This window comes from Lontra canadensis, unplaced genomic scaffold (assembly GCF_010015895.1).
Source record: "Lontra canadensis isolate GAN:19392208 unplaced genomic scaffold, GSC_riverotter_1.0 scaffold2, whole genome shotgun sequence".
Taxonomy (NCBI): Eukaryota; Metazoa; Chordata; class Mammalia; order Carnivora; family Mustelidae; genus Lontra; species Lontra canadensis.
Window position 1 is genome coordinate 40,969,903 of NW_022630996.1, and position 13,483 is coordinate 40,983,385.

At 38.0% G+C, this 13,483-nt stretch overlaps 1 protein-coding gene and 2 non-coding genes across 3 annotated transcripts in view; 1 reads left to right on the forward strand and 2 right to left on the reverse strand.

Annotated features, from left to right (window-relative positions):
- The window catches only part of HIBADH (3-hydroxyisobutyrate dehydrogenase), a 107,658-nt gene that overhangs the window by 61,973 nt on the left and 32,202 nt on the right, over window positions 1–13,483 (forward strand). The gene's annotated exons all lie outside the window — the stretch shown is intronic.
- On the reverse strand, window positions 7,615–7,697 carry LOC116878911. The gene has a single exon (XR_004384910.1).
- On the reverse strand, window positions 7,776–7,915 carry LOC116878923. Its single transcript, XR_004384912.1, has one exon.

Consider the following 13,483-nt stretch of genomic DNA (forward strand, 5'->3'; position numbering starts at 1 on the left):
TTCTTTTTTTGGTGGTTGAGTTTTTATTTGTAAAACAACCCTCAGATGGAACTCAGCTAGGTAATTTCCATATATAATGCTCTGGTAGATACCCTAGAACAAATACCATTAGTGTGGTTACTCATTTGCTTGGGAAGCTATTGCCAGGGAATATTCAGAGCTACTGGAGAGAGAAAGCACATATATAAACTTGATTGTTAAAATGGAGATACAGAGGAACTCAGCAATATAATAATGTAAATTAATGAAGAATTATTCAGGTTATAGAAATTTAACTCATGTTTTAAGAAAGTATCTTTGATTAATCAAAGTGTAAGTATTTATCTACATTGGTTTTTGGGTCAGAATTTTTCCTTCTTCACCTCCTGCCTTTTTAAAAGATAGTAAAAATAAAATTTATGAAACATTTCTAAATCATCAGTATATAGGGATTCCATTTATATGTGGATCAGTGCTCTGCTATCTAATTAATTATTCTGTTTCTGATCTCAATTAGTAGGCTCTTCCCCCAGTTTCCCAAACTTCTGCTTTTTGGCTGAACTGCTCACCCACACCCAGATATTTTTAATAAATCTCCTGAGAACAGGGACATCCTCATATGTAACTCCAAAACTATCACATCCAAGAAGTTTGACATCGATTCAGTGTCATCTAACAAAGGGCCCGTATTCATATTGTTTTCAGTTATCCTCCAGATAAGTGGGTTTTCTTTGATCCGGTGTCTAATAAAGGTTCATGCATTACATGTCATTGTCATGTGTCTTCAGCCTTCCTTAATCTAGAGCAGTTCCCATACTCTCCATTTAAAAAAACAGTCTTCCATGATGTTGACAGTTTTGGAGTCCAGATCAATTATCTAATGGAATTTTCTTCATTCTGGGTTTGTTGGATTGTTTCCTAAATATTGGTCTCAGGTGAAACTCTTGGTTACCAATGGGATCCCAATTTAAATAAAATCTTTGCAAGCTTGGCATTCATTGGTAGAGAATCTTGACTTGTTCTGCCTGTTGTCAGATGCTCTTAGAGGCCCAGCCTCTCAGTGGTACAAAGAAGCAGGAGTTGGTTTACTTTTTGTAGATTCTAAAAACCTAGCTTATTGTAATGAGGAAAATTTGGTCCTGTTTTTAGTAAAGATCAGCTGTCTTTTGGGTGAACTAATAAGTTTTCCTGAAACCTGATTGTAGCATATATTCTTTTCTCTTACTTTTTGGAATTTGAAAATGACAGCATTAAATAATCTCTAATGAAATTTCAGCTTTTCAGGTTTACCTACAGCCAGAAATGGCTCATTGTGTAAAGCAGAAACAGGCTGAATTGCAAGTGAATATACTACAATTCACTGAGAAAAAGGAATCTTTCACACCAGCCTTCTTATACCTGTGCTCGTGGAAGGAAATATGACATTCTAAATTCTGTTTTTAGATCTTTCTGATCTTACCTCTGGTTGTTTTTGAAACTTGTATATCAGAAGTAAGTTGAACAGTGAGCTTTGTAACCAAAATGATATCTTGCTTTAACCCTAGTTAATGCTGTCTATTTAAAAAGATAAAGCAAACATTTTAAATGACACAATGAACTATAAAATCATGTATCTCCTAAAAGATGTTTCCCTTAGTTGTAACCAATGTGTATATTTATATGCAGCCTTCAGTTCTACCTTTTCAGAACCTTACCAACTCTCCCTTAGCAAAATTTGCATAGCAAATTCTCTAAAAATATTTTTACCTAAAGATTTGACTTTTTATATTTTCATACTAAAGAACAGTAGATGTTAATAACAGTGAGGAGTAAGTTTCTTTCTTTTTTTTTTGTTTGAGGTCAGCAGTGTTTATATTAATCAGGTTGACATTTCTTGCTGGTGGGTCATGAACTGTTGATAATAGCATTAAATGGTGATTTGGTTCTTACAGAAGGTATAACTCATTATCCAGCTACTATCTTAAATCATCACAGGAAACAACTGGCACCCCACACCCACATGTTCTGTAGAAATAGTACATGAGGCAGTATATATCTTTCTTTTGTTTGCATCTTAAATTTATTGGAGGCTTAGTCATACTATCTAAGGAAGCTACAGCATTGCCACTACTTTAGAGAATCAGGATCAATACCATGACTGATTTGGGGGAGGGTGAAGATATATACATATAATTCTTTTAATAATATACCCAAAGTCTTCTTTTCATATTGTGAGCCTTTCTGAAACTTTGTTTGAATAATGAGTATAACTGGGTAGGAAGTAATAAAATCATATGTGCTTACAGAATTGTAAGTTGGATTTAACTTAAAGTACTACTATAGGTATTTGAATACTTTAAAAAAGATAATCATGCTAAGGGAGAAATGATGCTTGGAAAGTTTGCTTTGTGTTATAGAAGTAGACTTCTTGAGAAGTGTCATTGTTATTATTAAAAAAAAACCTCTTTAAGAAAAATTTAAGAAATGAGCTGGATTTTTTTTTACAGTTATTAATCAATTACCTTTTAAGAAAAACCTCAGTAGTATGGTATGCAGTGATCTGAAATTACGGGTCTGAAATTACCTTTGAATTTTAAAATAAAACGTGTTTTCAGTATGTCCCATGTGTGTATAGGCAGTGATTAGATAGCATGACTGTCATGTTAATTTGACATAAGTTCTAATTAGACAATATAGAATGAAGTTCATTCTGTTATTATCTAATAACAGTTTCCAAGTATTAATAAAATGCCCCAAACATCCACATAGGGGTTCAGTCACAAATTGTTAATGAATATGTGGAAGCAAGAGAGCTTTTTTTTTTTACTCCTTTGTATTTGTCACACAGAATGAATTTTAAAGAGAGAAGAACGAATGAAGGCAATACTTCCCTTTATAGGGAAAAGGGATATTAACATCTTCAAAATAACAGCCTTATTTAGGTAAAAAGGTTTTTGGAATGTATGCTGGCTGCCTCTTTAAAAGAAACAATATAGCATTAGAAGATTATGGGCCACTAGAGGTCACTGTTTAGTAATCAACTTTTAATGAACCAAAACAGTCAGGAAAGCCAATAAATTACAGTGTGGATTTTTCTAATTATGAATTCATATTTAATCACTCAATGACAAGTTAACTGTGGCAGTGGTTCTATGTATTTTGCATACGTGGTTATGCTAATATACTATTCTATTTCTCAGATGCTGGTCCTCCATCATTAGAGTAGTACACTGCTGAAGGCTTTGTTATCTAATCCTAATGACTAATTATGAGACGAAATTAACTTTGTTACCACCTCCACCCCTTTCATGGGCCAAAAGTTCTTTTAAAAATAAAGTTTCACTGTAAGGGAAAGTGACATTTACATCATCTGTAATGGTTCTGGTCCATTCTTCCCTCTCTCCCTTGTCTGAAGACTTCATGTCTGTTGGTTTCTCTTGCTCCCATCCCTGCTCCTTGCTGTGTTTCACCTGGTGTCTTAACTCCCTCCTTTGGGTTCTTTTTCCATTTTGGTGTGAATCAGCTGCTTTGTTTTCTTAGCGACTGAATGTTTCCTCTCCAGCTTCCCAGCCTTGATTCAGTGAGCAGTAGAATATGACTCTCACTGCACATCTGAAAGGAATCCCAGGGCAGGCAGCTTGGGTCGAGGCAGCCAGCAAAGGGAAGAGCCACGCGTGCGAGCAAGTGTGCCGCCCCGGTTCCTGCCGCTGCCGCCGCTATGAGCAGATGGCTCTCCTCAGCCTGTCCAGCCTGGAATCCATTCAGGAAAAGGCAGATTTCCCTACGCATGTGATAAAAATTTGTTTTCTTTCTTAAAGGCTCGGCTGGTTGCCCCAGAAGAGGCCTCTGAAACATAGGGAAAAACTGAACACGTGCACATGTGTTTCCTTTGCCTGCGGGCAGTATGACGTTGTGCTCAGAGAGCAGGTACCTTGGCATGGCACTGCTCAGGCTCCCTCTGCTTCCTGTTGCCTTCACTACCCCATGGCCAGTGCTGGGTGCTCACAGCCACTGTTCTAGGATTTGCTTCCCTCTGCATTAGGCTCACAGCTGATACATTGTTCCCCCAAGCCTGCGCCATCTTCTCAGCCTGCCCTTCAGTGCCCTCCACAGTCTGGATCCAACTTAATTTTCTGTTGTTGTTTTTCACTACTTTTCTCCACATGCTGTAACTTCTAGCCAACCTAGACCACTCACTCTTTCTCAGATGTGTACCTCATTTACTCAAGTCTCTGGCTCTTGTTTTTTTTTTCTTCCACTGGGATTTTATTTATTTATTTATTTATTTATTTATTTTAAAAATCTTTTTTATTTGAGAGAGTGAGAGCATGATGAGCAAGAGCAGGGATGGGAGGGAGGCACGGAGGGAGGGGGAGAGAGAATCTCAAACAGTCTCCATGCTGAGCGCAGAGCCCAGTGCAGGGCTGGATCCCATGACCCTGAGATCATGACCTGAGCTGAAATCAAGAGTCAGATGCTTAACTGACTGAACCACTCAGGCTCCCCATGCTAGGATTTTAATCTTACTTACTTACTTATTTATTTATTTTTTAATTTTAAGATTTTATTTATTTATTTGACAGACAGAGATCACAAGTAGGCAGAGAGGCAGGCAGAGAGAGAGGAGGGAGGAGGCTCCCTGCTGAGCAGAGAGCGTGACACAGGGCTGGATCCCAGGATCCTGGGATCACGACCTGAGCCGAAGGCAGAGGCTTAACCCACTGAGCCACCCAGGTGCCCCTTAATCTTACTTTTTTATCTGTCAGAGTTGGCCCAAACAAATGCCTCCTCCTGTGATTTTCTCTTCAGGCAGAGGTGATCGTTCCTGTGAACCACATGTAAGGGACTTATCCTACCTGCGTTGTACTGACACGTGTATGTGTGTTTTTCCCTCATCTACATTGTATATCCATTAAGTCCAGGGATTCTTGGCAAATAAATTAAAAATGCTAAAATTCCCAACGAAAACCCATTTGGCAGCGTGTCTTGATTTATAATTTTATGCTGGGAAAATTAAAATAATTTTTATAATGCTAAAGTTTGTGAGTTGTGGGATATCCTTTGCTGGAAATTTTTTTCACAAAACACGGACTTTTGTCCATTAAAATGAGTTATATCTGAACACGTGAACGAAGAGTTAACTTGCTTTTCTTGATTATGCACTTTGTTATATCTCTGGGGCTATAGGAGTTATTAAATCTCCTGGGGGAAAAGTGTATTTTATACTTTGAAATGATGCTCCTTACATTTGCATAGTTCTATATTGAAGAAATTGAGAGTTTAGTTAAAAATAACCTTTTGCTTATAAATGCTGCAAATTTCTTGTGTTCTATAAAAATAAAAAGAAATGTGGAGGATATGTGGATTTGTAACTTCAAATTTTTTTTTCAGCTCTTTTTCAGTTACTATTTCCAGTGGTCTAATAATGTAGTATATAAATTCCATACTATTAGGCAGAGAAGTATCTGTCCTGGAGGAGTAATAAGTAAAAAGATTCACATGCCTAAACCTATGTATCCATTTTATTATAACAAACTAATTTGCAGGGGTTTTGTTTGTTTATAAATCAAACATATAGAAAGTTACCTGTTCAAATTCAGAATGCACTTTTTGTTGGCAACAGCATCTAATATATTTAAATCCCTGTTTTCGACTTCAAATATATTCAGCCCACAATACTCTGAAATTATGATGTTGCTGCAGGTAAGGATTTCAGAGATCCAACTTGGGATGCCAGCTAGGTTACTACCTCTTCCTGCCCTTTGAGAAAACTACCTACCTCCTCGTCTTCTTCCTTCTAAGCTGAGGGATCTAAAAATTTCCTGTGGGGACTCACATATTCTTCCAGAATTTCAACTGTCTCATCCCCATAGAGTTTTCCTAATTCTGTATTCCCATCATAGACTTTTCTACTTTGTAGCCCTGCATTTTTGTCTCTTGGATCCCTTTAGTCAAACTCATTCTAAGTCAAGCTCATCTTTTCTATAAAACCATTCTTCCTCTTGATTCCCTTATTATAGTATACCATAGTTTCAAATTTTCTGATCTTTTAGGTTCATACTCTTGAGAATAGCACTGTTCAAGAGAAATACAATGTAAGCCACATGGGTAATTTTAGGTTTTCTAGTAGCAGCATTAAAATGTAATAAGAGGGACACCTAGGTGGCTCAGTCACTTAAGCCGCTACCGTCGGCTCAGGTCATGATCCCAGGATCCTGGGATCGAGTCCTGCATCCAGCTCCAGGTCCAGCAGGGAGCCTGCTTCTCTCTCTGTCTCTGCCTGCCACTCTGTGTGCTTCTGGTGGCTCTCTCTGACAAATAAATAAATAAAATCTTTTTTAAAAAATGTAATAAGAAACACAGCTGAACATCATATTATTTATTTATTTCTATAATTATGTAATTAAAGATTTTATTTTTAAGTATTCTCTATACCCAGTGTGGGGTCCGAACTCACAACCACAAGATCAAGAGTCACACACTCCTCCAACTGTGCCAGCCACGTGCCCTAACATCATTTTAATAATACATTTCATTTAACCCAGTATTCCTAAAATATTATCTATCTCATGTAATCATTATAAAATTATTGAGATATTTTACACCTTTTTTCCCTCATAATACGTCTTTGAAACCTAGTGTGTATTTTATACCTAAAGCACATCTCATTTTGAACTAACTCTGTTTCAAGTTCTCAGTAGCCCTACGCGGCTCATAGCTTACTATCCTGGGTGCTGCCCAGCCTTTGAGTCTTTCGTTACATCTACTCTCATCAGCCTGTGGCGTGTTGTGGTTCTGCACTGTCTGCCAAAGTTCTTGCAGTGCTTGCATGGAAATCTACAGGTTTGTCCTCCTTTCCTCCTTCTATCCTTCTTCTGTTCCTATTGTGAGGATTATAAATATATGTATACACACACATATATGTATATGATATAAATTGGTGGGTTGGAGTAAGTCATAGTCCTTGTTTTCAGGAGCTCACACTCTAGTAAAGTGAGGTGGGCATGGAAAAAGATACTACATTATAGTACAGCTTGATAATTGCCATAAGAGGTATAAATGAGTTCCATGATAAATTGATGCTATATTTTGGGTTATTTGTATTTATTGGATCTGATTTGTAGGCTAGTTGCTTTCCTAAAAAACTGATAGGTATTTATCATGCATTGTGGAGTTGGGTGAGCATGTTCCAAGAAAAAGAGATAATTTTTGAGGTTTAGAATTGGAAAAGGGCATGACATATTTGAAGATTAAACTAGAGTCAGTGTATCTGGAGTTTTAATTGTTCCATATTCAGCTACTTACGATGTCCGTCTTCCTTCCTTCTTTCCTTCCTTCCTTCCGGGAGAGAGGGAGACAGAGAAGAGGGGGAGGTACAGACAGAGAGAGAGACTCTTAAGTCGGCTCCACCCCCAGCACTGAGCCTGACCTAGGGCTCAGTCCCACCACCCTGAGATTATGACCTGAGCCAAAATCGGAGTCAGTTAACTGACTGAGCCACCTAGGTGCATGCTTACTATTTTCTAAACACACCCCATACTTTTCTGTTTTTATGTATTTTCTTTCACAGTTCACTTCACCTAGAATTTCTCTCTGCCCCAAGTCATTCCCTGCCAGCATATCAGGATCTTTTTCTTTTTTTTCTTTTTTCTCTTCCAGTCTCAGTCCATTCTTAGCACACACTCCATCATCTGGTTCCTAGAACTCCGATTGCTCAGTGGTCGTGTCATCATTGACCAGGGCTCACAGTCACAGCAGCAGAGGCCTCCCTAACTCTCCCTCATCTCCAACCCAGTGTGCTGCCCCTCATCTCCCCACCCCAGTCCTGAGCCACACTTCGTCTGACCTGTTTTCATAATCCTCTCAGGCTCCAGGCCAGCAGCACCACCAGCAATGGGCCCGATCATACAAGGAAAATACTGCGAGCTCATATGGGGCTACACTGGGGACTCAGGGGCTGGGGACTCCCTGCCCTCCGACACTCGCTACACTCCCTGGGATGTCAAACGCCATCACCCCGCCCCCCGACCTGCCCGCCCGACCCATGGCCACCCCCCCACCCATCCCCACCATCACCAGGCGCAGCATATCAGGATCTTAGTCATCTTTCCTGGCCCATGTTGATCTGATCTTTTTAGTAAAGTTTTGCCTATTCATTTTTCCTAATTTCAGTCCACAAATGGCTGTAAAGTTTTCCTCCTTTGAATTTTGAACATTTTAAAGACAATTAATTTTCTTATAATTAAAGTTAATTTTATGGTGCAATAACTCTTGTTTGGATCACAGTACTTAATTTGAACAGGAATCCTGTCTTAATTATTTTTGTATACCCCAAAGAGCCAAGAATGGGTAACTTGTATATTGAAGATACTCAGTAAATACTTGATTTGTGTATAGTAAATATCTTATGAGATGTCTCAAACAAACAAATCTAAATAAGTAAAGCACAAAATTAAAGTGATCTAGAGATTCCCAGCATTTAATGTTTCCTTTTAGATTACTTTCATGGAAAGTATTCATAAACTTGATTGACTGCTGTATCTAGTTGGATGAAATTTCTGGATTTCACTTTTAAAAGTAGATGCCATAAAAGCAACATTCTGTTGTAAATTTTTAGTGTAATACAGGTACTAATGGCAAAGATGAAACCTGTTTTATTATCAGAAAAGAGTTAAAGATATCCTGGCATAAAAATAAGATGGGAATCAATCTTTCCTTTGACATTTAAGGACCCATTTTGTTTCTTTGTATAACCATCCACTGCTTCTGGCAGTATGGTGGATTAGGTGTGTTAAAATACCCTCCTGTCATAAAACACCCAGGTGCTGGATCAGTTACAGCAAGCATACTTTTAAATGCATTTCAGATTCCTCAAAAAATAAGGGAAATCCTCAATGACTAAATAATTGAATAGTAACCTGAAATCAGAGTGAGGAACCCAGAAGCTCTGTCTGCTCTTGGGGCAATGTTGATTCTAGGAACCAGGAGCTGGGGTATTAATACTCATGGGTGAAAGATCATGGGTTTAATGGAAAACTCGGCCTTGTGCTAACACAAAGTAAGGAAGCTGATCCCTGCATTCCATTCACCCCCTCTACAAAGCCAAAATACCCAGAGACCATTCCCTCAGGGAAAAGGGTGGCCTGCAGACAGTGTTGCCTGCTGGTAAAGGGGACTAACTGGTAAATCTATCTGTCTATGCTGATTATAGGTTATAAGAAATAAAATATATCAGTGTCCCCTGAATTTTTGTAATTTTGTAATTTGGCTCTCATGGATGAAGAGTTCAGATTTAAACAGTGCACCCAACTGGGAGAACACTCAATACATTTAAAGGTTTTATCATTATTATTTTTTAAAGTAGTCTCTACGCCCAGCATGGAGCCCAATGGAAGGCTTGAACCCACAACCCTGAGATCAAGACCTAAGCTGAGATTAAGAGTCAGATACTCAACCTACTGAACCACCCCAGTGCCCCAAATTTAAGCAGTTTTGAGTTGGTAAGGCTGGTAGGGCCTGTCACCTACAAAAAAAATTAAAATCCTTTCTAGAGAAAATCATCTTTAACCCAGGACTCTCAGAATTCACTAGGTAAATTCACACAGTAAATGTGAGCTAGCCAAAAAAAAAAAAAAAAAAAAGGAAAAGGAAAAAAACAAAACAAAACAAAAGCCAGACCGAGATAAGTTATCAGAGCAAGAGTCAACAGGAACAAACAATTCAATATCTAATAACTACAGATACTGAAGCTCCTCAAATAGAGTACAAGATGAGTATATATAAAACATTTAAATAAATAAAAGATGGAATTAAAAATAGGTGGAAAAGGAAGAAGAGAATATCAGAAAAGAGTAATCAAATTTTGAGGAAAAAATATTGAAATTTAAAAATCAGTAGATAAGTTAAATGACGCATGAGAGCTGAAGAGAAAATTAGTGAATTGGAAGAGAGATCAAAAAAAATAACCCGAATGCAATACTGAAAGACTTAGAGATGGAAAATACAAAAGAAAATATGAAAAAAGAAAGAAAGGTTAAGAAAAATGAATATATAACTAGGAACAAAAAGTCAAACATGCATCTGAGTGGAGTTCCAGATGGAATGAAGGAAAATGGTCAACATGATAATGTCTGAGAATGTTCCAGAATTGACATAAGTCCACAGAAACGGGAAGCACAAGATATACCAAATAGTAAAAAAAAAAAAAAAAGAAGAAGAAGAAGAAGAAAAAATCTTACTAAGTACATGGTTGTAAAACTACAAAATACCAATAAAAGATGAAAATAGCTAGAAAGAAAAGACAGATCAAACAAGAGTTTGATACCAGACTTCCTCTGAGCATAATTGAGGTATAATTTGGTAAAATAATATTTACCCATTTTAAGTTTTAAAGATTGATGAGTTTAGACAACTGATAATAATCATCATCACAATTAAGCATAGAATATTTCCATTACCCCCAGAAAGTTCCTTTATGCCCCCCCCTTTTGAAAGATTTTTTAAAGTAATCTCTACACCTAATGTGGGACTTGAATTTACAACCTCAAGATCAAGAGTCACATGCTTTACCAACTGAACCAGCCAGGTACCCCTCTCCCGCAGGCCCCTTTGTAGTCACTCCTTGCCGCCAGCTCTAGTAATCACTGGTGGCTTTCTATTACTGTAGTTTTGTCTATTTTAGAATATGTAACAACATCATATAAATATGCCTTTGGGGTTCATACAATATATAGTCTTTTGTGTGAATAGCAGACTTCTTAAGAGCAACAATGGCAGCCAGAAGACATGGAACAATCTTGTCAAAGTACTGACAGATAACTTGTCAACTTAGAATTTGCATCCAGCAAAACTATTCTTCAAGAATGATGGGGAGGGGCGCCTGGGTGGCTCAGTGGTTAAAGCCTCTGCCTTCGGCTTAGGTCATGATCTCAGGGTCCTGGGATCGAGTCCCGCATCGGGCTCTCTGCTCAGCGGGGAGCCTGCCTCCTCCTCCTATCTCTCTCTGCCTGCCTCTCTGCCTACTTGTGATCTGTCTGTCAAATAAATAAAAAAATAAATAAAAAATAAAATCTTAAAAAAAAAAAAAAGAATGATGGGGAGATTCCAGGTATGGTTAAGATAGAATGAAAAAAACACTGCCCTTTTGTTGAATGTGTAACTGAAAACCTTGGACAGAATGAATGTTGCAGCTATTTGAGAACTCAGAAAAGTAAGTGGTAGGAGGTAGATTGGAGAAGGAGAAGAGAACCTGAAGTGCAAAAGCTCTGCCAACAAACTCCCTAAAACCCTTCCCCTCCCCTTTGTATTTCCCAGCCTGGATTCTAAGGCAGTGTGAATCTGGAACTGTGTATGGGTATAAACAAAACAAAACAAAAAAGTTGTAAGAGAAAGGAACTTTCTGGTCTAAGAAGCAGGAACAGGGGCCATATGAAACAGAGAGGGGGAAATTCACTTCTTTTTTTTACTCTTAGCACTGCCAAACTGACGAGCCTTATTCCTGAAATTGCAATTTTGTGGAAGCAATGGCAGCCGTGCAGACTCTTAAAAATATGAGTGGGGGTGGGAGGTGCCTGGGTGGCTTAGTTGGTTAAGCAACTGCCTTCGGCTCAGGTCATGATGCCAGAGTCTGGGATTGAGTCCCGCATGGGGCTCCCAGCTCTGCAGGGAGTCTGCTTCTCCCTCTGACCTTCTCCTTTCTCATGCTCTCGCACGCTCTCTCTCTCTCAAATAAACAAAATCTTAAAAAAAAAAAAAAAATGAACAGGGGAATCCTTCTCTCTGACCAGAGGAAGTATGGTCGAAAGAGTGGGGAGGAATCCCTGTTGCTTTTTACTTTCTTTATTCTTCTTATCCTTGGCCCCAGATACATACCTTTTTTCAGGAATCATAGGACATTATATACAGAGGACCACAAAGGGAGGATTAGAAGTGGGAGTACTAGAGTGTCCCTGGGGGAGCAGTTCATAGGATGAAACTCAAGAAAGGGTCCTGTATGTTGTATAAATTGTTGGGATCCCCCTGAGTCATACAGTATGGATCTCTCCTGAACAGCATACCAAAGGATATAAGAACTTTATGGATTAGACAGCCCTCCAAGTATCAGATTGGCCCCTGGCTGATGCATGTGTAGAACAGATTCAAACAGTACTGCAGAGACTTTGAAAACTGAACTGACATTGGGACCACAGCTCACAAAAGGCATGTTGCAATTTGGTTTGACCCTAACCTGGTTGGTTGCCTGGTAAAACAAACAGACAAGACCCCCAACCCCAAATATTCTTCATAGAATTTGAACAAGACCCAGAGTCTCATATAATATTCCAGATACCTGTGATATGATTAAAAAAAAAAAATTAGTTGACACAGAAAGAACCAGAAAAGTCTGATAAATTCTCAAGACTCCAAACCTGAGATTACAAGGCAGTGACTCTAAAACAGCTATCATAACCATGTTCTAAGAAGAAAAGAAATAGAAGCAGTTAAAGCCAAATTGAAATTTTATAACTGAAAAATACAGTAACTAGAAATTTGAAAAAAAAATAGTGGGTGTGTTTAAAAGCAGAGTGGCTATGACAAATGAAAGAGTCAGTGAAGTTGAAGACAAAAATGACTTGAATAGAATTTATCCATTCTGAACAACAGAGAGAAAAAAAGACTTTAAAAAATAGAGCCTCAAGATCCTGTGAGGTAATATCAAAAGGCCTAACATTTGTGACATTGGAGTTCTAAAAGAGATGAGAGTGTGGTACAGAAAAAAAAGGTATTTGAATAAAAAAATGGCTGAAAGCTCACCAAATTTAACAAAAGACAAACCTATAAATCCAACAAACTCAGTGCATCTGAAAAAGGATAAACACAAAGAAACCCATGCCCAGATATAGTATAATCAAACTGCTGAAAACCAGAGAAAAAGAAAAAAAAATCTTGAAAGCAGTCAGAGAAAAATGATGCATTACGGGGCAACAATGATTGGAATGACTTCGGAGAAACTATGAATCCCAGAAGGCAGTGGAACAACACCTTATAGTACTGAAACCCAAGTCATATATGGCAAAATATTCTTCAAGAATGAAGGGATATTCTTAGCTAAAGGAAAACTAAGAAAATTTACCTCCTAAAGAGCTCCTCTAAAAACATTAGGTACTGCATCTAATAGAATAACCTTAAAATGCAAGATGTAAACAAATGTAGAACCACAAGGAGAAATTGACAGATATGGCACACCATCAGAGTGGTGTATACCACTATACACACACCATAAGAGGTGTATATAGAACCTCTTACCCAGAAATTGAAAGAGAAATGTATTTCCCAAGATTTGGAAAAATTAGGGACACCTGGCTGGCTCAGTTGGAGAAGCGTGTGACTTTTGATCCTGGGGTTGTGAGTTTGAGCCCCACATTGGGTATAGAGATAACTTAAAAAAAAAAAAAAAAGAAAAAGACTTGAAAAATTATTAAAAGTTAACCACACAATAGACCACAAAGCAAGTCTTTAGTACTGAAGCATCTATATCTTATAGATT